The sequence below is a fragment of the Aethalodelphis obliquidens genome, unplaced genomic scaffold (assembly GCF_003676395.1).
Source record: "Aethalodelphis obliquidens isolate GAN/ISIS:26980383/991018 unplaced genomic scaffold, ASM367639v1 scaffold4, whole genome shotgun sequence".
NCBI classification, from domain to species: Eukaryota; Metazoa; Chordata; class Mammalia; order Artiodactyla; family Delphinidae; genus Aethalodelphis; species Aethalodelphis obliquidens.
The window spans coordinates 769,456-792,783 of record NW_020837948.1 but is presented as its reverse complement, the minus strand read 5'-3'; the positions used below and the strand labels follow the sequence as shown (position 1 = coordinate 792,783).

Genomic DNA, 23,328 nt, shown 5'->3' with positions numbered 1-23,328 from the left:
GCCTGGCACATAGTAGGGACTTAGATATTGATACTGTGTTTGTAAATTTGAAAAACAAGTGGCAGGGAAAGGTGGCCGAGAGACCATGTTCCCCTCTGGGGCATGTTCCAAGGGAGAGAGGGGTAATGGTAGCAAATACCACAGGGAACACAAACCCTCAGGCACACTCCCACAAGCATTGTCCATGAAGAAACGCAGCATGCTTCTCCCTATTTTCACCAGGCTCCTTTAGAAGATGGGGAAGGACTTCCCTGGTGGCACAGTGGTTAAGAATCTGCCTGCCAATGCAGGGGACACGGGAAGATCCCACATGCCGCGGAGCAACTAAGCCCGTGCGCCGCAACTACTGAGCCTGCACTCTAGAGCCCACGAGCCACAACTACTGAAGCCCACGAGCCACAACTACTGAAGCCCGCATGCCTAGAGCCCGTGCTCCACAACAAGAGAAGCCACCGCAATGAGAAGCCCGCGCACCGCAACAAAGACCCAATGCAGCCAAAAATAAAAAATGAATTAAAAAAAAAGACACAAAAAAGTTGAACATGAAAGGATTGAAAAAAAAGAAGATGGGGAAAGTGCAGGTGGTTGACCCTAGAGGAATTCAAGCAGAGCATGAGTAAGTGGAGGTTCTCCTTTAATTGTGATCTGATTGCTAAGGGAAGGAAATCTGGCCTGGGCAAATGAGTGCTGCTGGCCTATGCGATTCCCGCCAGGCCAGGGCCCTTCCCCTCCTTCCATCACCCCATCTCTGCACACACTGGAACCCCACTCCACTCTTATGTCAAAAGACTTTTGACCCTGGCTTTTCTTTCAAATGGTGCTTCCTTGGGCCCTCTCCTGTGGAGTGCCCTGACAGAGCCATCACTAGGGCAGGCTTTGGTGACAGTGCTTGCCCTCTCCCTCTGCCTCCTCCAGGGGTGCCATGCCGACGAGCATCTCATAGTCTGCCCTGTCTGACTGCTTGGCTGCCGGGGAGTCCCGTCGCCCAAAGCCCTCTTTGCGGTTGGTGGCTTGGGACAGCCTGCCCTAACTCTCCCAGCTCAATATCTGGGCAGCTTCAGTCCTTCTCGTGGGAGTGCTGGCATAGCCAGTGCCTGGGTGTGTGGGCTCTTCACTCTTTGTCTGCCAGGCTTGACCCCATGATCCTATTCAGAGCCTGCCCCAGAGTCTGGATGAGAGGTTACCATGAAGCTACCCAACCCCAGGCATGGATAGTCCTTTCTGGATGCTAAGGCCAAGTAGGAAGACACACTACTGAGGCAAGACCCAGTGGCTGTCTCCGCTGCCAGAAAGATAGCTTTTCTAAGCCAAACGCTGAGGCAAGATACCTGCAGCCCTAAGACCTAGACAGATTTGGACAGGAGGGCACAGTGAGGCTTAGAAGTTTCATCCTGGGTTTGCCACATCTTCTGTACAAAGCCAGATGCTGGGTGGGAAGCATTCTTCCCAATTACCTGAGATGACTTTGGTAAGGAAAATGGAATGCGAAATGGGTCAGAGACTGACAGCCAGACTGTCAACTACAGCCCGCTCTGGCGGGCCTGAGGTTCTGGGGCCCCTGCGCCCCCTGCTGGCCCCTCAGACAGGCTCCTGCCCTTTGGCTTCCTCCTCCCCAAGGAAGCAGCCTGGTGCTTCCTTCTCATCCCAGCGCTACTTCATCTGCTCCCTCCCGCCTCACTCTTTTAATCTTTTCACCTTTGGACCTAGCCTACAGCCGCTCCCTCTTCCTTCCATAACCTGGGCTTCCTCCTTCTGGACAAAAACCACTGAGTGTGACCCACGGTTTTTTTTGTTTGCGGGGGGGAGGGGGGTTGTTTTGGTTTTTGTAGTGTATGACCCAGCCTCTTGAAGAAGACCTCGGAACTGTGCAAGTGGCAGCCTGCCTCAGCCAGCACCTCAGAGCAGGCTCTTCTGCTGCTTCCCAGAGGGCATCCAGCCTCCAGCTCTTCCTTCTCTCTGTCTCTCCCACTGCAGAAGCCCACCCTTACAGAGCCTCTAGGGGTGGCCCCTCTAGCTCTCCCAGACCAGCCCTCCACACCACTCCAGACTGGACCAGGAATATCTTCTATCTCTCTTTCCCTCCCTCCCTCTTCCTCTCCCTCTCCCCTTCCAAATCCTGTCCACTTAGCAAGTTCTAATGGCTCCAGTGTTCACACTCCAGCCCATCTCCACTATGTCCTCTCCTGAAGCTCCTGCTGCCAGGCTACTTGCTATGACAACAGTCTCTTAAGTGTGTTTGTCTTCTGAGATTGGAAGCACCCAGAGGGCAAGGACTTTTAACCTCCTACAAAACCAAGGGCAGTGCTAGGCTCCCAATGGGCACTCGGGACCCCGTTGAACGCTGATCCTCTCCTACTAACCTACCAGCACTGCCTCAGGGCGCTCTGCCTGCGCAAGGTCCGGGGAGTGGCAGGTCCGGTGCGGCTGTGCCTTCAAGGCTACCATTGTCAGGTCACTGCAGAAGGAGGGAAGATGGGGGCCATTTCCCAGAATGGGTGAGAATGACAGGGAGGCTTTTATTTCCAGGGTGAAGGGAGGGAGGACCAGTCGGAAGTGAGGTGCCTGGGTGTCAGTTATCACGCTGGTGGAGAAGCCCACGCGCGATGTAGGGGACGTGGATCCCAAGAAAACCCCCAAACCTCATAGTTGCCTCGTCCTACCACCCCTCCATTCCTCCCAAGGGCGATCTGCCTCCCGGTTCGCAGCCCTGGGACAGATCCTTGCGTGACCTCGGGCGGCGCCCAGTGCTGCTGTGGACAGCTCATCCCGCGGCGGTGGCGGCGGCGGCGCCCGGCGTGTCCCCAGAGCCGCCAGGGGGCGAATAGGGTGCCCGCCGGCTTTTGGGACGCCCGGGGCGCCGGCGCTGAGCTCCGGAGCGTCCCGGCCAGGGAAGACGCGCCCGCCAGAACCTCCTTGGCTTCCCGCCGCCGCCGCCGCCGCCGCCGCCGCAGCGGGGCCAGGCCGCTACTTCCAGCCCCGCCTTCGGGCCGTCTCGGTCGCTCTGGGCGCCCCAGGCCTGGGTGGGGGCGCAGCCGCTGCGCGCCCGCACAGGTGACGGGCCGCCAGCGCGCCCAGCTCCACGCGCACAGGGCACTGCCCGGCGGACTCGCCTCGCTCGCATCCCGCCCCTCCTTCGCCCTCTTGGCAGCCCCGGCTCTGCTCTCGCAGCCGCCCCGATTTTGGGGCCGGCGATTGAATAGGCCGCACCCCGGGCGCAGCAAATGGAGGACGCTGGAATTTAAGGAGGGGGCGAGGGAGGACGCATCTCAGCCCCCTGCCTTCTCCCCACCACTGCGAAGCGGCCGCGGGCGACGCGCAGGCCGGTCTCTGCGCCCTAGGGCTCTGGTCTGGCCCGGCGCCGGTGCCGGTACGGGTGCCAGGGAGAGACCCCGCGCGACATTGGCCGGGCGCAACCGCGCTGCACCTGTTGGAGCGGGCCTTTACGCGCTCGGACCCGAGCCGGCCTCCACGGTACACGCTACCCGGGCGTGTACTGAAGGGCCACAGTTGGCTTTAGGAAAACAAAACGAAATATTTATCTAGAATGGATGTATGCGTATGTCGGCTTCTCTTTGGGTCAGCTGGTTAGGACCATATTTCGTTAAGTCTCAGCCTGCAGCCTGAGACCCCCGACGGCTTAGGACCTGCCCCCTGGCTTTGGCACTGCTGAGGATCTTTTGACTTGATGAGATGCTGTTTCCGTTGAAAAACAGTCTGTTCTTTGGAATCCAAATCAGCTTTTATCAAAACATGTCGGGCCTGACAGAGTTGGTGATAAACGTGTGTATGTGTTTAAATCCTTTTTGTGCCCACACACTAGCCTGCATCCATTCTAGGTAAATATTTCCACCATTGAACAAAAGGAAGTCAAGTTTGTTTCGTTTCAAAAGGAGTCTTAGAAACAGTATCTCTCTACTTGTGGCTAGTCAATTACCCACACTTTATTTTGCTTTGATTTGGTTAGGTTTAGGGGGTTTTGCGACACTGGAAGCAAGAATTTAGGTTAAATTATGTCTCAAGCTGCACGTGAGCTCTGGTTTCAAATCCTAACATTTAGCACAGGCTTTCACAGCGGGAGTGCCAGGGTTGACATCTGTGTCGGCTGTATTCTGATTCATGCCGGTCAGAGAGCTGCTCAGAGAAACCCCTGGGAGAGGGGATCCCGAATGAGTGCACTCCTCTGCCCACCAGGAGGGAGTCAGGAATCCACAAGACAAGACGAGTTTGTCGGCTAAGGGAGCCAGCGCTATATGTCTTAAGTTGCTTTCAGGCTCTGGGATGTGGGATTGGGCTGCAAACTCTGGACTCTAAATCTGTTTAGCATACAGGACCTGGGTCCCAGGAGACTCTCTACCTTCTCCTCAGTTCATCTGGACATGAAAGGTGGGCTCAGAAATCAACAAATCAACTGACGGTCAGAGAGCCTGGGCGATTCTGCAGCCCCGAGGGAGCCTCACCCATTCCGCACCCCCCTCCCCCCGCAAAACAGCACTAAGGCTCTGCTGACAGGGCAGGGATCCACCCCAAGCCCAAGGCAAGATCCCACCCCCGCTCCTTCTGTCCTTCAGTTTCCCGTGTGTCTGAGACTTCCCGGCTCTGTGAAGGCAAGGAGTAGCCTAAAGTCCAGAGCCTCACATCTAAAGAGTGGCACTTGTGGGAGCCCTGGCCCCAGTCCCCAACCTCAGGAGGCTCGGGAGATGGATGGGGTCAGGTGAACAGCCGGCATGACTGCAGCCTCTGACCTTAGCCCAGACACCAACACTGCTGCCACCCTGTCTTCTTTGAGCTTTCCCAGAGTTGAGCGCTCACCAGGTATGGCTCCCACAGAGTTTCCCCATTCACCGGAATGCAGCCACGTGCCTGGAAGAGCACTCTTAGTTCAGCCCACCCGAGACCTCAACTCCCATCCTCTTCTTGAGTCAGCACTACACTTCCGCCTTCTCAGCTCTGCTGGGGAGCCCTCTATTCCCAGGAGAGCTACCTGGAGGAGAAGGCCATGTCCTCACTGCCTCACAGGTGGGAAGGGATAGACATGAACACATCTGCAAAGGCTCTTCCTGACCCCCCTTAAATCCCAGTGAGTCGTCCATCCCACACTATTTATTGGTTACTGACTTTGGGCCAGGCACGGTGGCAGAGGTCGGGGAATACAAAAATAAATGAAGCCATTCCTGCCCTTAGAGAGTCCATGGTGTCTGATGGAGGAGTTTATTCTTTAACTCATTCTTTCACTCAAATGAATGAGTCCCTTTGCCAACTGCTAGGGAGACAGCGAAGAAGACAAGCACAGCCCCAGCCATCCTAATAGTACCACCTTGTAGACCCACAGTCGTAGGGGAGACAGACATTAATCAAGCCATCTGGCAAATAGAGAACTATAAGCCCTGATAAAGAGAATCACAGGATGCTTGTGAGCACGTGTAAAGGGCCGGGGCGGTGTGTGTGTGTGTGTGTGTGTGTGTGCGCGCGCGCGTGTGTGGAGAGGGGGAAGACCGGCTGACGACGGGGAGGGGCAGTAGGAGGGGACTGCCCGGGACCCAGGCCTGGCAGAACCTGGTATGGTGCTTATCTTCCTCATGAAACATGACCTCAGAGCTTCGAGAAGGCCCCTCCCTGTACCCTATCCCTCACCCCCACACTCAGGAATTCTGCCAGCCTCTCTCTCTGAGGATGCCAGTCGCTTTTCCTTGCTGCCCGTTGGTGGCAGGAGGCCACAGTGCCCCTTGTGGCCACTGACTGAAGTTTCCAGGACCGTAGAGGGGTGGGGTTTCAGGCTGTGGAGCCGCTGTGTCCCAGCCTCCTGAGCTCCACCAACTAGCCTCAGTCCTTGGGCAGAGCCTCTCTCTCGTGCCTCTTGGTGTCACCAAAAGGGGACTCCAGGGTGGCCTGCCTGGGGATAATGCCAGGCTCCCTCAGCTGACACACAAGTGCCTATGCGGCTGCCACGAGTTAGCCAGCAGTACCCTGTGGTGGATAAGGTGGCCTAGACTCACAGGCAGCTGTGCCTCTGCATTGGCTTCCTTTTGTCTTTCCAGATGTGGTGGATGTTACCTCCTGTGTGCTCCACATAGTGAGGCCAGAGCCTGGGATCCAGGGGAGTGCTTTATACACCTGCTTCCCTCTGTGGCCCAGGCCTTTGGGGATGTGGGTCTCTTGGCCTCTCCCTTTCCCCTCTGCCAGCCACTCCACATTCACGGTGGCTCCAAAGCTTTGTGGCTGGATTTGGTTGCCCTTGAGACCCAAGCACAGAGAAAGAGGCCACTTGCCCTGCTGGTATCATCGTCTCTGTGGAGAGGAAAGTTTGAAAATCCTCACTGGAAAGCTAGAAGCAAGCACTGAGCAAAGGCATGATCCTTGTTAGCACTTTCTAGCCAGGCACACGTCCCAGCCAGGGCACCTGGGCCTCAAATGGCAGGGCTGCCCGCCTGCCTGAGTTTCTCACAGGAGGAAGGTGAAGCAAGACCTCCTTGAGCTTTTAGACGTGGAAGAGCTAAGGCTAGCAGCAGGACCACCTGGGGCTCCAGGCAGGGGTAGGGGCAGAAAAGGAGAGCATTCCATGCCTTAGAACCTGGTGGGCACCTTTCTCCTCTCATTAGGTTGACTTTAAGGTATTATAGATGTTCAATGAATTCTGATTCTGTTAGGTTGGACAGCATTAAGGTATCCTGGGTAGATGCTGGGAACACAGCAAGGGACAGGTAATAATAACAGTAACACTACCATGTATTGTTCACTTAATATGTGCACTCTGAGCTCCACGTGCTGCGTGAATTTTAGTATTTAATCCTTACGACTTTCTCAGAGAGAACTGCCATTGTCATCCCCATTTTATAGCTTAGGAAACTGAGGCTCAGAGAAATGAAGTAATTTGGCCAAATTCACACACAGCTAATTAGGATTAAAACTGAGATCTGTGTGCCTCCAGGGTTCACACCTTCCTTCTCTCCTGCAGACCCTCCTCCAGAGCCCAGAGCTGGGAGAGGGAAGAGCACTGGAGAGAAGGAGTGGGTGCCATGCTGGCCTCCGCCCTTGGTCAAGTTCATCCTGCCTCCACACAGACTGTCTTCCTGTGGCCTTGGGGATGGTGGCCTGAGGATGGGCAGTGAGGCCTCCAGATGCCAGGGCCGGGAGGTGGCTGCTCACTCATGTCTCTGAGAGCCGAGCTCCCCAGATACCTGGGCTTCCTGATCTGCTCCCCACCTTGGGCCTAGGTGGTGACTTCTCAGAGCCTGGCACCTGGCAGGCAGGTGGGCATAGGATCGAGGACACACCCTTGGAGCCAGAGGCATCTTCTGAGCTCAAAGCCAAACACGAACACATGGGCAGAGAACCTGCCACTGAAGCCACTCATTTATCCCGTGTGCCCAGAGCTTCCCCTGGAAGCTCTACCATATCACTTCGTCCCAGAGCTGCCCTCCCCTCTCCAGAGGGAACCACAGACCTTGGGAAAAGAGAGTCGCCGCTTGCCCGGAGTAGCCAGGGGGAGGGAAGGGGTTCAATATGGGGATTATTACATTCAGTCCTTAAACCACCCTAAGAAGGTGCTATCAATTATTCATTTTACGGAAGAGGAAACCGGGGTCAAGGTCTTTCCCAGCTGGGAAAGCTGGGTCCCTCATCTGCCAGGTAGCCCCCTGTTAACTCCTCTGCTGCACCATCTCCATGGCCTTTATCAGGTGATGGCAGTGGGGGGCAGGGGTGGGGGTAAGCAGAAGAGAAAGGGGCCCTAAACCCCAGGACTTAGAGAGGGGAGAGGCAGCCGCAGGTGTACATAAGGTGTTTGACCTAAAGCCCGAAGGTGACCGCCACTCATTGGTTGATTCCAATTGAGCCCCTTCCACATGTAGGTCCAGCGATGGCAGCGTCCCTGTCCTCTGGCAGTGAAAGGGGACAGATGCTTTACCAGGCGAGTACCCTGGAGACAGCGTGTGGAGGTGTGGAGGGACAGCCAGCCCAGCCTGAGACGGGGAGGGATCAGCAAGGCTTCCTGGAGGGGAGTCCTAAAGAAAGAGTAAAAGTTAAATTAGGGAGAGGAAGGGATGACTGGAGGTAGGGGCAGAGGGGACCACAAGAGCAAGGCCCAGGGAAGCCTAAGCCCTTTGAGAGCCGCTGAGAAATGGGGGGTGAGGGGAGCAGAGGCAAGAGGAGAGGGTGGATGGGCAGGCCAGAAGCCACAGCGTTTCCAAGCCCAAGGAACCTGGGACAGCCAGATACCCTCCCACAATCTCCCTGCGGACATCGCTGCGAACCGGACAGGGAACATTCCAGCCTAATCGAAGCTCAGATCGGGAGCTCCAGAGGCTCCACACACTGGGGCTGGCCTCCCCTGGGGAGCTTGCCCGCTCCCTCAGGCCAGGCCCCAGTAGGGGCTAAGGGGTCCTCAAGGGTTCAGACCCTAAAAAGGCTGGAAGTTTTCCCTCTCCGGTATCTGGGGGGAACTGGGTAGGGATGGAGCAGAGGGGAATGGAAATGGAGCTGGAGGGAGGGCCCACCTGCCGGACAGAAAGATCCTGCCTGAGGAACAGGACTTCAGAGCCGTCCGGGTTCTCAAGGGGCCCCTGCTCAAGCCGGTATTTCGGAAAAGGGCTGAAGGGCAGGATTTCAGTCCCAGCCTGAGCCCAAGCCTGTGCTGCCCTCTACCAGGCCCAGCCTCGTCTGCTCTCGGCTTAAGTGGGAACACAGGCTAGGATATGGGAGCAACAGCCCCCCAGCCCTGGAAATGGGGTGTCAGATGGCCAACTGGACTGCATATTCTATTGTCCGTTAGTCATTTTTATTTCTTCATTAAAGCTTCCATCCTTTTACTATGTAAACAGCATCATGCTTAGGAAAAGAGCTAAGGAGGTGGAAGGGTATGGGGACAGAAGTCTTAAATACATTACCTAATGTCACCAATTTCAGCCTAAGAGAGAAGTGACCCCTATCCTCTTTATACACTGGAGAAATTCCTGGCTCTGATCTCCCAGCTCCCTTGGTCTTCTCTCCACCCTGCCCCCCACCCCGTCCCCTCACAGAGAAGCCGGTCTCTGGCATTGGCAATAGTTAGAGACAAAGAAGCAGTGAGAGGAAAGGAAGAGAAACCAGGCTGCCTCAGAGTAAGGGGACCCCATCCCACCTCACAGGCTGGCAGGACACCACCTGCTGGGAGTGGGGGCGGAGTGGGGGAGGGCGACTCTCCCTTCCAGGACCTCTGAGCTTCCTAGTTCAAGTCCAAGGACCTGGTGTCATTATCAGGGGGACCAGGCCAGGAGGAAACCTCCCCCAGCTGACCTGGTTGACCTTCTTCCAGAAGCTGGCCAAATTCTTTGCATGGCCTTGTCCCCAAGGTGTCATCAATAACAGTAGCAGTGGCCACAGCAGCAGCAGCAGCAAAGGAGATTATGCATGGAAGGTTGGCTAGGTGTCTGCACTGAGCTCCCACATTTTTCATTATCTTTTGAAGTCCCCACAAACCTCAGGAGATTTTAATAACCCCATTTTACAGATGAGACGACTGAGGCTCAGAGAAGTTAAGTGACTTCCCTAAGTCATATAGTTACTAAGTGACAGTGTCAGGACTCAAACAAGGTCTCACTGACTCCAGAGGGTGAACGAAGCTGGACTGCCTCATCCCTTCCCCCGCCACGCCCGCTCACTCCCAAACCCAAGGCCTCACAGGGCAGCATCTTCTACGCTCTGCAACCCTTCTGACCTCTTCTTCCTCACGCTCAGTTCTGCCCCAGCTCCTGGCCCACCTTTGCAGAGCTGGGGAGGGAGCAGGATGGTTCTACTGCTGGGGTGGAAGGGCCCGTGCACCCTGGCGCGTGGGAAGGGGCCTGAGCTCAGCTTGGCACACTGACTGGCTTGGCCTGGCCAGCAGGCATCACTCACATGTCAGAGTTGCCATGGTCACTTTTGTTAGTCGAGATGACTGCATTTGAGAGGGAAGAGGAGAGAAGGAGGGGCCCAGGCCCAAGAGGACAGAGTGGGTGATCAGGGACCATAACCTCCTAGGGGCACAGGTGAGCGGAGATTTGTGGCTCAGGCTGACACACCAGGCTCTGTAGGTGCCCTCAGTACCCACCTGCCCTGGGAGGTTCTCTCCCCACCTCTCCACTGCTGCCTGCTCTGACCCCACCATGCCTGGGGAACCAGGGACCACCTCCTTCACCTCCCAGGAGCCCAGGCTCTGGAATCAAAGGAACCTGGGTTTGAATCCTGGGACCCTAAGCAAGTTACTTTATCTCTCTGGGTCTCAGGTCCCTTAACTCCAAACTGACAGAACCTTGTGATAAAGGAGCTAAAGAAAGAATGTTTAATAGTAGTAACATTAATGTTTATTCAGCACCCACTGTGTGCCAGGATGTTTCATGTATTATCTCACTAAATCCTCAAAACCGCCCTAGGAGTTCAGTGCTATTATCATCGCCCCTATTTTATAGGCAAGGAGACTGAGGCTTAGGGGAAATAATTTGCCAAAGCTGACAAGCCACAGAGCTGGGATAGGCCTCCAGGGTCTGTGCTCTCAGCTACCTCCATGTGTGATGTGCAGCTGGCTTGAGTGTTTGAGCCCTCAGATCCTCTGGCTTGCTTCCTATTCCACTTTGCAGAGGGGCTGCAAGAGTCCCTGGTAGCAATGGGGAATGCTGACCTCAGGGGTTGGCACGCTGCCCAGGATCCCCTTCCTAGGCCTTTTTGAGCCAGTGACACACTTCTTCTGGTCACCTCCCTGAAAGGCTCTTCTTCCTTCCCCAGGGCTGAGGCTGGGGATCTGCTATGGTGTGGGCATGTCCCCGGGTGACACAAGTGAGGACAGCAGATGTCAGGAGGATCCTGTGTACTGGGGTGCATATGTTTTGAATCTTCTCCCATCTTAATTGATCCAGGAAGGACCTGAGGTTCCACTGGGTCAACAGATGAGGAAACTGAAACTCAGAAATATTAAGTGATATGTGCAAAGTTGCCCATCATGTGCAGGGTGGAGGGAAGATTGTGGAGCCAGGTGGCCAGAGCCCAGAATCAGAAGTCTTAACCCCAAGCTCTTCTCTGTCAGGGGCAGACTCTCTAATTTGATAGTTTGGGGCAGGTGCAGCCTGTTAATGGGCCCAGGCACTGCCTGTATTCACACATGCTGAACTGTCAGGATCCTGAAGCCCTGTTCCTACTCCCATTACTCAATAGGGCCCTCATTCATTTATTAGGTTGACAATTATTTATTGAACACCTACTGTGTGCCAGATCCTATCCTAGGCACCAAGGATGCATTGGTGAACAAAAGCGGACCCGGTGCCTGCTCTCATGGAGCATATATACCAATGGAAAAGAATCAAACAAATATGTGTCCAGTTACAAATTGTGATACACGCCAAGAAGGAAAACGACAGCGGATTCTAAGGCAGAACAACAGCGGGGGCATAACTTAGACCAGGGGTGTGGGGGCGAGGAGCAGCGGGCGGGAAGACCTTGTGGAGATGACTTTTATATACGAACATAACCAATCAATCAGCCAGTTGATTAACCCAGACCAGAGAGGTGGTCAAGTTCCACATGCTATGATTTCCAGAGTAAAGAGGTTTCCATTCGGCTTTCCTCTCCATCAAGGAAAAGTGCTGTTGTCTACGGCCGTTTTGCCATTTGCCTTGAGACTCCAGGTCCCGGTGATCTCAGAGTACAAGTGAGGGAAAATATAATCTGACTTGGTTTTTTGGATAAAACAAGAAGTGCTGGGTCCCCCCTCGCCCAGATCGGCGCCGGCCCCTGCCTCCCCACCCGCCCTCAGAAGTGCGGTGCTCTGTCGCCACCTGGTGGATGTAACAGACCACGCACGGGGTCGCCCGGCCTCCCGGGTCTGGGGTAGGATACGGAAAGCGGCTTCCTTCGGGCGGAGGCTGAAAAGGAGGCAGTGGGTTTGGATGACTTCCTGGCAGGGGGCGGGGATGGGGAGAAGGAGCGAGGGTGGATGGAGAACTGCTGCTTGAAAGTCAACTGACTGGAGACCGACAATGGCCCCATTGTGTCCGGAGCCTTGACCTTGATTTCCTGCCACTGTCGTCTCCCGGCGTGGCATCACCCGGGGCTGATTGGCCCGGAGTCCGTTCCGTGACAGTGGGCGGGCCCCGGGCTTGGATGGCGAGCACTGGGCTCCCCCGGGGGCTGAGACACGCGACTGGCCCTGTCCCCCCAGGAATCCCAGGGAAGGCGGGTGGGGCAATGGGCCGACGCCTCTCAGAAGTCATTTCCTCCTTGCTGCCCACAGTCAGGAGTTTGGGGCAAGAACTCGGGACTTTCTTTGAAAAGCAGTGCTACCTTATGGTTAGGAACTGGGATCTGCAGTCTGAAAGACCCAACTCCAAATTAGGGGATCCCTGGACACAGCCTTTAAAACCACCCACTCTTTTCTTTTCTTCTTTCTTTCTTTCTTCCTTCCTTCCTACCTCTCTTTCTTTCTTTCTTTCTTTTTTTCTTTCTTTTTCCATTCTCTTCCCTTCCTTCCTTCCTTCTTTCTTTCTTAGCACATACTGGGATACACATTCCCTTTGTAAAAAATATTACACAATACAATAAAAAGTTACAGCTCCCAACCTTTGTCACACACACACACACACACACCCTCAGGTAATTGCTACTGTTAGATTGATGTGTGTCCTTCCTGACCTCATTCAATGAATTTACATGAGTCTGTACATATGAAAATATATGATTCCTTGTATGTACTCTCCGGGCCTCAGTTTCCTAATCTGAAAAATGGGAATGAAAATAATAGTGCTTAATTCTGAAAAGTTACTGAGAATGTTACCTGAGATAATTCATGTGGAGCGCTTGGCTCGGCACCTGGCACACAGCAACTGTGACTATTGTTGTCATCATTCACCATCATTATTATCATTATCATTGGGACCCAGACCCAATTCTAAGGTCTGGATAGAAGCCCTGTCTTCCTCCACAGCCTGCTCTTCCCCCTCCCCCTTCTCCCTCCTAACAGCCTGTGATAAAAATCTGTGTTCCCTAATGCCTGTGTTTTTTAAAAACTAGAAAGAGCATCTGGTGTTTTCTGCATGTTCTCTCCTCCCCTTCCCTTCCTTCACCCCACCCGCCCCTTCCCTTCCATATTTGACCTAGATGTGACCGCTCACCCCACCGCAGAGAGAACATTCCATTCTGTGTCAGAAGAAGAGTTTCATGGCCCATACGATGCTGTTGGACCCACAGTGTTTGTACATAAAGGCTGTCTGCTGGGTAGGGGTAGGGCTAATGGCTGAAAGGGGGCAGGGTGGGGGGCGGCACGCTTTGTGAAAGAGCACATAGTAAAGCAGGTAAGTAAGCAGTAGGGTCGGCTGTTAGAGCATCCCAGGGTGTGGCCAAGGGCAAGTCATTTCACCTGTCTGAGCCTCAGTTATCTCACCTGTGCAATGGGGCTACTAACAATAGCCACCACATTCAAGTGCTATGAGGATAACAGGGAACCTGTGAAGGGACTTGGTACTGAGAAAGCCAAATAGTAGTTATGTTGGAAAACTCAGTGTCATGTTTGTTTAGCATTTTATGTTTGCAAAGAGAATTTCTAACTTCTTTTTTTCTTTTTAATATGAACTAGTTTTTGCTGCCTGGAGAAGGAAGTTTGGTTTGGATTTACAAGTCTCAGGAGAAAGGCAAATGCCTTTTCCTGGGCCTCTGTTGAAGCAGCCAGGTGCCACTTCCTGGAGCTGTTGCTGGTCCCTAACATAGCCACAGAGAGCATCAGGATACAGGACACCGAAGGACCTCACTGTTCCAGAGCATGTAGCAGGAAATACGTCAAATCCATGTGAGTAAGACAAGGCCAAATCACCCATTCCACAAACAGTCATGGAGCAGCTGCTTCATGCCCAGCCTGTACTACAGAGCCCTGCACAGCTGAGGGTCCCTGGAATACAGGGTTTTTTTTGGCGGGCTTGGTGGGGGGAACTTACTGCACATACAAGCTAATATTCAGTGCTTATTAGATGCCGAGTGTGTTATAAGGACAACAAACAAGTCTTAGATAAGATCTTTGTCCCCCTATAGCTTGTGTTTTATTGTAATTTTTAAAAACTTTATTGAAGTATAGTTGATTTACAATGTCATGTTAATTTCTTCTGTACAGCAAAGTGACTCAGTTATACATACATACATACGTATATATATTCTTTTTCATGTTCTTTTCCATTAGGGTTTGTCACAGGATATTGAATATAGTTCCCTGTGCTATACAGTAGGACCTTGTTGTTTATCCACCCTATATATAATAGTTTGCCTCTGCTAATCCCAAACTCCCCATCCTTCCCTCCCCTACCCTGCCTCCCCCTTGGCAACCACAAATCTGTTCTCTATATCTGTGAGTCTGTTTTTGTTTCATAGATATATTGATTTGTGTCATATTTTAGATTCCACATATAAGTGAAATCATATGGTATTTGTCTTTCTCTTTCTGACTTACTTTGCTTAGTATGATAATCTCTGGGTCCATCCATGTTGCTGCAAATGGCATTATTTCATTCTTTTTGATAGCTGAGTAGTACTCCATTGTATATATGTACTACATCTTCATTATCCATTCATCTGTCGATGGACATTTAGGTTGTTTCCATGTATTTGCTATTGTAAAGAGTGCTGCTTTGAATATAGGGATGCATGTGTCATTTTGAATTAGAGTTTTGTCTGGATATATGCCCAGGAGTGGGATTGCTGGATCATATGGCATCTTTACTTTTAGTTTTTTTGAGGAACCTCCATACTGTTTTCCATAGTGGCTGCACCAATTTACATTCCCACCAACAGTGTAACAGGGTTCCCTTTGCTCCACACCCTCTCCAGCATTTGTTATTTGTAGACTCTTTAATGATGGCCATTCTCGCTGGTGTGAGGTAGTTCCTCATTGTAGTTTTGATTTATATTTCTCAAATAATTAGTGATGTTGAGCATCTTTTCATGTGCTTATTGGCCATCTGTATGTCTTCTTTGGAGAAATGTTTATTTAGGTCCTCTGCCCATTTTTTGATTGGGTTGTTTGTGTCCTCTTGCTGTTGAGTTGTATGAGCTGTTTGTATATTTTGGAAATTAAGCCCTTGTTGAGCGCAACATTTGCAAATATTTTCCCCCAGTCTGTAGGTTGTCTTTTCATTTTTTTCTTATGGTTTCCTTTGCTGTGCAAAAGCTTATAAGTTTGATTAGGTCCCGCTTGTTTATTTTTGCTTTTATTTCTATTGCCTTGGGAGACTGGCCTAAGAAAACACTGGTACGATTTATGTCAGAGAATGTTTTGCCTATGTTCTCTTCTAGGAGTTTTAAGGTGTCTGGTCTTATATTTAGGTCTTTAGTAGCTTGTGTTTTAATGGTTCTTCTATACATGTTACTTTCCTCTGCTTTTTTGGGGGGTGTTAGATGCACATTAAAATTTATCTTTTTGAGTGTACAGTTCTGTGAGTTTCAACAAACACAGACATGTAACCACCATCACAATCAAAATATAGAATGTGTCCCCCTGCCAAATTTTCCTCTTGCTCTTTAGTGATAAATAAGACCTCTCCCCCAACCCCAGCCACTGGAAACCACTGATCTGATTTTGTCCTTATAGTTTTGCCTTTTCCAAAATGGATTCTTACATTATGTAGCCTTGAGTCCGCTTCTTTCTTTTACCTTAATGCTTTTGAGATTCACCCACATTGTTGTACATATCAGCAGTTTGTCCCTTTTCTCTTTAACTTTTCATTCTAAAATGTTTCCAATATAAATTTAAAAGAATAATAGTGTGGGAATTCCCTGGCAGTCCAGTGGTTAGGACTCAGTGCTTTCACTACTGTGGCCTGGGTTCAATCCCTGGTCAGGGAACTAAGATCCCACAAGCCACACAGCCAAAATAATAATAATAATAATAGAGTGAATACCTTTAAATCTACCACCTAGATTCAATAATTGTTTGCATTTTGCTATATTTTAAAATAACATCTATAACAGGCATATATTTGCTGAACCATTGGAAAGTAAGTTGTAGGCACTGACACTTCACCTCTAAAACTTCAACACATATCACCTAAGAATGAGTGATGACCATACGTTATCACACCTAAGAAAGGTGACAATAAATTCCCAAGTGTCATCTACTATTCATCCATTTGCAAATTTCCCAAATTTCAAAAAAGACTTTTATAGTTTTTATCCACTTGCTAGAGGGGTTTTTTTTGTTTGTTTGTTTGTTTTTGGCCGAGCCCGGCAGCTTGTAGGATCTTAGCTCCCCAACCAGGGATGGAATCCTGAGGCCCCAGCAGTGAGAGTGCCAAGTCTAATCACTGGGCTTCCAGGGAATTCCCAACTAGAGTTTTATTTCTAAACTTTTAGTTTTGAAATAGTTATAGACTCATAGGACGTTGCAAAAATAAAAGAGTCTCATGTACCCTTTAACCATCTTCCCATAAAAATGACATCTTACATTGAGCTGTAGTAAAATATCGAAACTAGGACACTTGCAGTGGTATATTACTGTTAACTAGACAACAGAACTTATTCAGTTTTCACCAATTTTTTTTTTTTTTTTATGGTACGCAGGCCTCTCACTGTTGTGGCCTCTCCCATTGCGGAGCACAGGCTCCGGACGCTCAGGCTCAGCAGCCATGACTTACGGGCCTAGCCACTCTGCGGCATGTGGGATCTTCCTGGACCGGGGCATGAACCCGTGTCCCCTGCATCAGCAGGTGGACTCTCAACCACTGCGCCACCAGGGAAGCCCTACCAATTTTTAACCTGCATTCATTCGTGTGTGTGTGGGAGTGTATGTTTAGTTCTATGCACTTAAATCCCAAGTAGAGATTCTTGTAACTACCACCATGGTCAAGATTGTTACTGTTGAGCAGAAGCAAGAAGAACTACAGTCCTGCAGCCTGTGGAACGAAAACCACATTCACAGAAAGATAGACAAAATGAAAAGGCAGAGGACAATGTACCAGATGAAGGAACAAGATAAAACCCCAGAAAAACAACTAAATGAACTGGAGATAGACAACATCCCAGAAAAAGAATTCAGAATAATGATAGTGAAGATCCAGGACCTCAGAAAAAGAATGGAGGCAAAGATCGAGAAGATGCAAGAAATGTTTAACAGGGCTTCCCTGGTGGCACAGTGGTTAAGAATCTGCCTGCCAATGCAGGAGACATGGGTTTGAGCCCTGGTACAGGAAGATCCCACATGCCACAGACAACTAAGCCCATGCGCCACAACTACTAAGCCTGCACCCTACAGCCCGTAAGCCACAACTACTGAGCCCACATGCCACAACTACTGAAGCCCATGCGCCTAGAGCCCATGCTCCGCAACAAGAGAAGCCACTGCAATAAGAAGCCTGTGCACCACAATGAAGAGTAGTCCCTGCTTGCCACAGCTAGAGAAAAGCCCGTGTGCAGCAGCAAAGACCCAATGCAACCAAAAATAAATAAATAAATTTATTTTTTAAAAAAGAGAAATGTTGAACAAAGACCTAGAAGAATTAAAGAACTAACACCTACAAGAATTAAAGAACAAACAAACAGAGATGAACAATACAATAACTGAAATAAAAAATACACTAGAAGGAAGCAATAGCAGAATAACTGAGGCAGAAGAACAGATAAGTGACCTGGAAGACAGAATGGTGAAATTCACTGCCATGGAACAGAATAAAGAAAAAAGAATGAAAAGAAGTGAAGACAGCCTAAGAGACCTCTGGGACAACATTAAACACACCAACATTCACATTATAGGGGTCCCAGAAGGAGAAGAGAGAGAGAAAGGACCCAAGAAAATATTTGAAGAGATTATGGTCAAAAACTTGCTAACATGGGGAGAGAAATAGCCACCCAAGTCCAGGAAGCACAGAGAGTCCCAGGCAGGATAAACCCAAGGAGAAACACGCTGAGACACATAGTAATCAAATTGACAAAAATGAAAGACAGAAAAAGTATTAAAAGCAACAAAACGAAACAACAAATAACATACAAGGGAACTACCGTAAGGTTAACAACTGATTTCTCAGCAGAAACTCTACAAGCCAGAAGGGAGTGGCATGATATATTTAAAGTGATGAAAGGGAAGAGCCTACAACCAAGATTATTCTACCCGGCAAGGATCTCATTCACATTTGATGGAGAAATCAAAAGCTTTACAGACAAGAAAAAGCTAAGAGAATTCAGCACCACCAAACCAGCTCTACAACAAAAGCTAAAGGAACTCTTCTAAGTGGGAAACACAAGAGAAGAAAAGGACCTACAAAAACAAACCCAAAACAATTAAGAAAATGGTAATAGGAACATACATATCGATAATTACCTTAAATGTGAATGGATTAGATGCTCCAACCAAAAGACACAGTCTTGCTGAATGGATACAAAAAACAAGACCCATATATATGCTGTCTACAAGAGACCCACTTCAGACCTAGGGACACATACAGACTGAAAGTGAGGGGATGGAAAAATGTATTCCATGCAAATGGAAATCAAAAGAAAGCTGGAGTAGCAATACTCATATCGGATAAAATAGGCTTTAAAATAAAGAATGTTACAAGAGACAAGGAAGGACACTACATAATGATCAAGGGATCAATCCAAGAAGAAGATGTAACAATTATAAATATATATGCACCCAACATAGGAGCACCTCAATACATAAGGCAAATGCTAACAGCTATAAAGAGGAAATCGTCAGTAACACAATAATAGTGGGGGACTTTAACACCTCACTTACACCAATGGACAGATCATCCAGACAGAAAATTAATAAGGAAACACAAGCTTTAAATGGCACAATAGACCAGATGGATTTAATTGATATTTATAGGACATTCCAACTGAAAAAAGCAGAATACACTTTCTTCTCAAGTACACACGGAACATTCTCCAGGATAGATCACATCTTGGGTCACAAATCAAGCCTTGGTAAATTTAAGAAAATTGAAATCATATCAAGCATCTTTTCCAACCACACTATGAGATTAGAAATCAATTAAAGGGAAAAAACGTAAAAAACACAAACACATGGAGGCTAAGTAATACGTTACTAAATAACCAAGAGATCACTGAAGAAATCAAAGAGGAAATCAAAAAGTACCTAGAGACAAATTACAATGAAAACACGATGATCCAAAACCTATGGGGTGCAGCAAAAGCAGTTCTAAGAGGGAAGTTTATAACAATACAAGCCTACCTCAAGAAACAAGAAAAATCTCAAATAAACAATCTAACCTTATACCTAAAGGAACTAGAGAAAGAAGAACAAACGAAACCCAAAGTTAGTAGAAGGAAAGAAATCATAAAGATCAGAGCAGAAATAAATGAAATAGACACAAAACAATAGCAAAGATCCATAAAACTAAAAGCTGGTTCTTTGAGAAGATAAACAAAATTGATACACCTTTAGCCAGGTTCATCAAGAAAAAGAGGGAGAGGACTCAAATCAATAAAATTAGAAATGAAAAAGGACAGGTTACAATGGATGTGGCAGAAATATAAAGCAACCTAAGAGACTACTACAAGCAACTCTATGCCGATAAAATCGACAACCTGGTAGAAATGGACAAATTCTTAGAAAGGTATAAGCTTCCAAGACTGAACCAGGAAGAAATAGAAAATATAAACAGACCAATCACAAGTAATGAAATTGAAACTGTGATTAAAAATCTTCCAACAAACAAAAGTCCAGGACCAGGTTGCTTCACAGGTGAATTCTATCAAACATTTAGAGAAGAGCTAACACCTATCCTTCTCAAACTCTTCCAAAAAGTTGCAGAGGCAGGAACACTCCCAAACTCATTCTATGAGGCCACCATCACCCTGACACCAAAACCAGACAAAGATAGTACAAAAAAAGAAAATTACAGACCAATATCACTGATGAATATAGATGCAAAAATCCTCAACAAGGGTCTTCCCTGGTGGCGCAGTGGTTGAGAGTCCGGCTGCTGATGCAGGGGACACGGGTTTGTGCCCCGGTCTGGGAAGATCCCACGTGCCACGGAGCGGCTAGGCTCGTGAGCCGTGGCCGCTGAACCTGTGCGTCCAGAGTCTGTGCTCCACAACGGGAGAGGCCACAACAGTGAGAGGCCCACGTACCACAGAAAAAAAAATATCCTCAACAAAATATTAGCAAACAGAATCCAACAACACATTAAAAGGATCATACACAATGATCAAGTGGGATTTATCCCAGGGATGCAAGGATTCTTCAATATATGTAAATCAATCAATGTGATACACCATATTAACAAACTGAAGAATAAAAACCATATGATCATCTCAATAGATGCAGAAAAAGCTTTTGACAAAATTCAACACCCATTTATGATAAAAACTCTCCAGAAAGTGGGCATAGAGGGAACCTACCTCAACATAATAAAGGCCATATACAACAAACCCACAGCAAACATCATTCTCAATGGTGAAAAACTGAAAGCATTTCCTCTAAGATCAGGAACAAGACAAGGATGTCTACTCTCGCCACTATTATCAACATAGTTTTGGAAGTCCTAGCTACAGCAATCAGAGAAGAAAAAGAAATAAAAGGAATACAAATTGGAAAAAAAGTAAAACTGTCACTGTTTGCAGATGACATGACACTATACATAGAGAATCCTAAAGATGCCACCAGAAAACTACTAGAGCTAATCAATGAATTTGGTAAAGTTGCAGGATACAAAATTAATGCACAGAAATCTCTTGCATTCCTATACACTAACAACGAAAGATTAGAAACAGAAATTAAGGAAACAATCCCATTCACCATTGCAACAAAAAGAATAAAATACCTAGGAATAAACCTACCTAAGGAGACAAAATTCCTATATGCAGAAAACTATAAGACACTGATGAAGAAATCAAAGATGACACAAACAGATGGAGAGATATACCATGTTCTTGAATTGGAAGAATCAATATTGTGAAAATGACTATACTACCCAAAGCAATCTACAGATTCAATGCAATCCTTATCAAATTACCAGTGGCATTTTTTATGGAACTAGAACAAAAAATCTTTAAAATTTGTATGGAGACACAAAAGCCCCCGAAGAGCCAAAGCAGTCTTGAGGAAAACAACAGAGCTGGAGGAATCAGACTCCCTGCCTTCAGACTACACTACAAAGCTACAGTAATCAAGACAATATGGTACTGGCACAAAAACAGAAATATAGATCAACGGAACAGGATAGAAAGCCCATAGATAAACCCACACACCTATGGTCAACTAATCTATGACAAAGGAGGCAAGGATATACAGTGAAGAAAAGACAGTCTCTTCAATAAATGGTCCTGGGAAAACTGGACAGCTACATGTAAAAGAATGAAATTAGAACACTCCCTAACACCATACACAAAAATAAACTCAAAATGGATTAAAGACCTAAATGTAAGACCGGACACTATAAAACTCTTAGAGGAAAACATAGGAAGAACACTCTTTGACATAAATCACAGCAAGATCTTTTTTGACCCACCTCCTAGAGTAATGGAAATAAAAACAAAAATAAACAAATGGGACCCAATGAAACTTAAAAGCTTTCGCACAGCAAAGGAAACTATAAACAAGACGAAAAGACAACCCTCAGAATGGGAGAAAATATTTGCAAATGAACCAACAGACAAAGGATTAATCTCCAAAATATATAAACAGCTCATGCAGCTCAATATTAAAAAAAACAAACAACCCAGGCTTCCCTGGTGGCGCAGTGGTTGACAGTCCGCCTGCCGATGCAGGGGACGCGGGTTCGTGCCCTGGTCCGGGAGGATCCTGCATGCCGCAGAGCAGCTGGGCCCATGAGCCGTGGCCACCGAGCCTGTGCGTCCGGAGCCTGTGCTCCGCAATGGGAGAGGCCACGGCAGTGAGAGACCTGCGTACCGCAAAAAAAACCCCAAAAAAACCCAATCAAAAAATGGGCAGAGGACCTAAATAAACATTTCTCCAAAGAAGACATATAGATGGCCAAGAGGCACATGAAAAGCTGCTCAACATCACTAATTATTAGAGAAATACAAATCAAAACTACAATGAGGTATCACCTTACACTGGTTAGAATGGGCATCATCAGAAAATCTACAAACAACAAATGCTGGAGAGGGTGTGGAGAAAAGGGAACCCTCTTGCACTGTTGGTGGGAATGTAAATTGATACAGCTACTATGAAGAACAGCATGGAGGTTCCTTAAAAAACTAAAAATAGAATTACCATATGACCCAGCAATCCCACTACTGGGCATATACCCAGAGAAAACCATAATTCAAAAGGACACATACACCACACTGTTCATTGCAGCACTATTTACAATGGCCAGGACATGGAAGCAACCTAAATGCCCATTGACAGACGAATGGATAAAGAAGATGTGGTACATATATACAATGGAATATTACTCAACCATAAAAAGGAATGAAATTGGGTCATTTGTAGAGACGTGGATGGACCTAGAGACTGTCATACAGAGTGAAGTAAGTCAGAAAGAGGAAAACAAATATATATTAATGCATATATGTTGGATCTAGAAAAACGGTACAGATGAACCAGTTTGCAGGGCAGAAATAGAGACAGAGATGTAGAGAACAAACATATGGACACTAAGGGAGGAAAGCAGGGTTGGGGTGGTGGTGGTGGTCGGACGAATTGAGAGATTAGGATTGACATGTATACACTAATATGTATAAAATAGATAACTAATAAGAACCTGCTGTATAAAAATAAATAAATTAAATTTTTAAAAAAGATTGATAAGTGTTACATTACAACTGTTAACATCACTAGGAGGAACTCTCTAGTGCTACCTCTTTGTAGTGAAACCCACTCCCACTTCATGCCTCTCTGGTCCTCCTCCCTGACCCCTGGAAACTACTAATCTGTTCTCCATCTCTATAGTTTTGTCATTTTGAGAATGTTGTATAAATGAAATCATACAGCATGCAACCTTTTGAGATTGAATTTTTTCACTAATAAGCGTAAGGTTCTTGAGCTTCCTCCAGGTTGTTGCATGTATGATCGGTAGTTTGTCCTTTTCTATTGTTAAGTAGTATTCTTACATGGATGTGCCACTGTTTAGCCATCCACCAGTTGAAGGATATTTGAATTTATTTCCAGTGTTTGGTGATTATGAATCAAGTTACTGTGAACATCTGTGCAACAGGTTTGTGTGAGAACATAAGCTTCACTTCACTTGGGTAAATACCTAAGAGTGGTATTGTTGGGTTGCATGGTTAAGTGTAAATTTATTTATTTATTTATTTATTTTTGCAGTACGCAGGGCTCTCACTGTTGTGGCCTCTCCCGTTGCGGAGCACAGGCTCCAGACATGCAGACTCCGCGGCACGTGGGATCTTCCCAGACCG

The 23,328-nt window shown here is 48.1% G+C and overlaps 1 long non-coding RNA gene across 1 annotated transcript; it reads left to right on the top strand.

Moving 5' to 3' along the window:
• Nucleotides 1-488: 488 nt before the first annotated feature.
• LOC113614310 (uncharacterized) lies at nt 489-23,328 on the top strand. Its single transcript, XR_003430577.1, has 3 exons — nt 489-616; nt 13,574-13,783; nt 23,283-23,328. It is a non-coding gene; the product is annotated as an uncharacterized LOC113614310 (long non-coding RNA).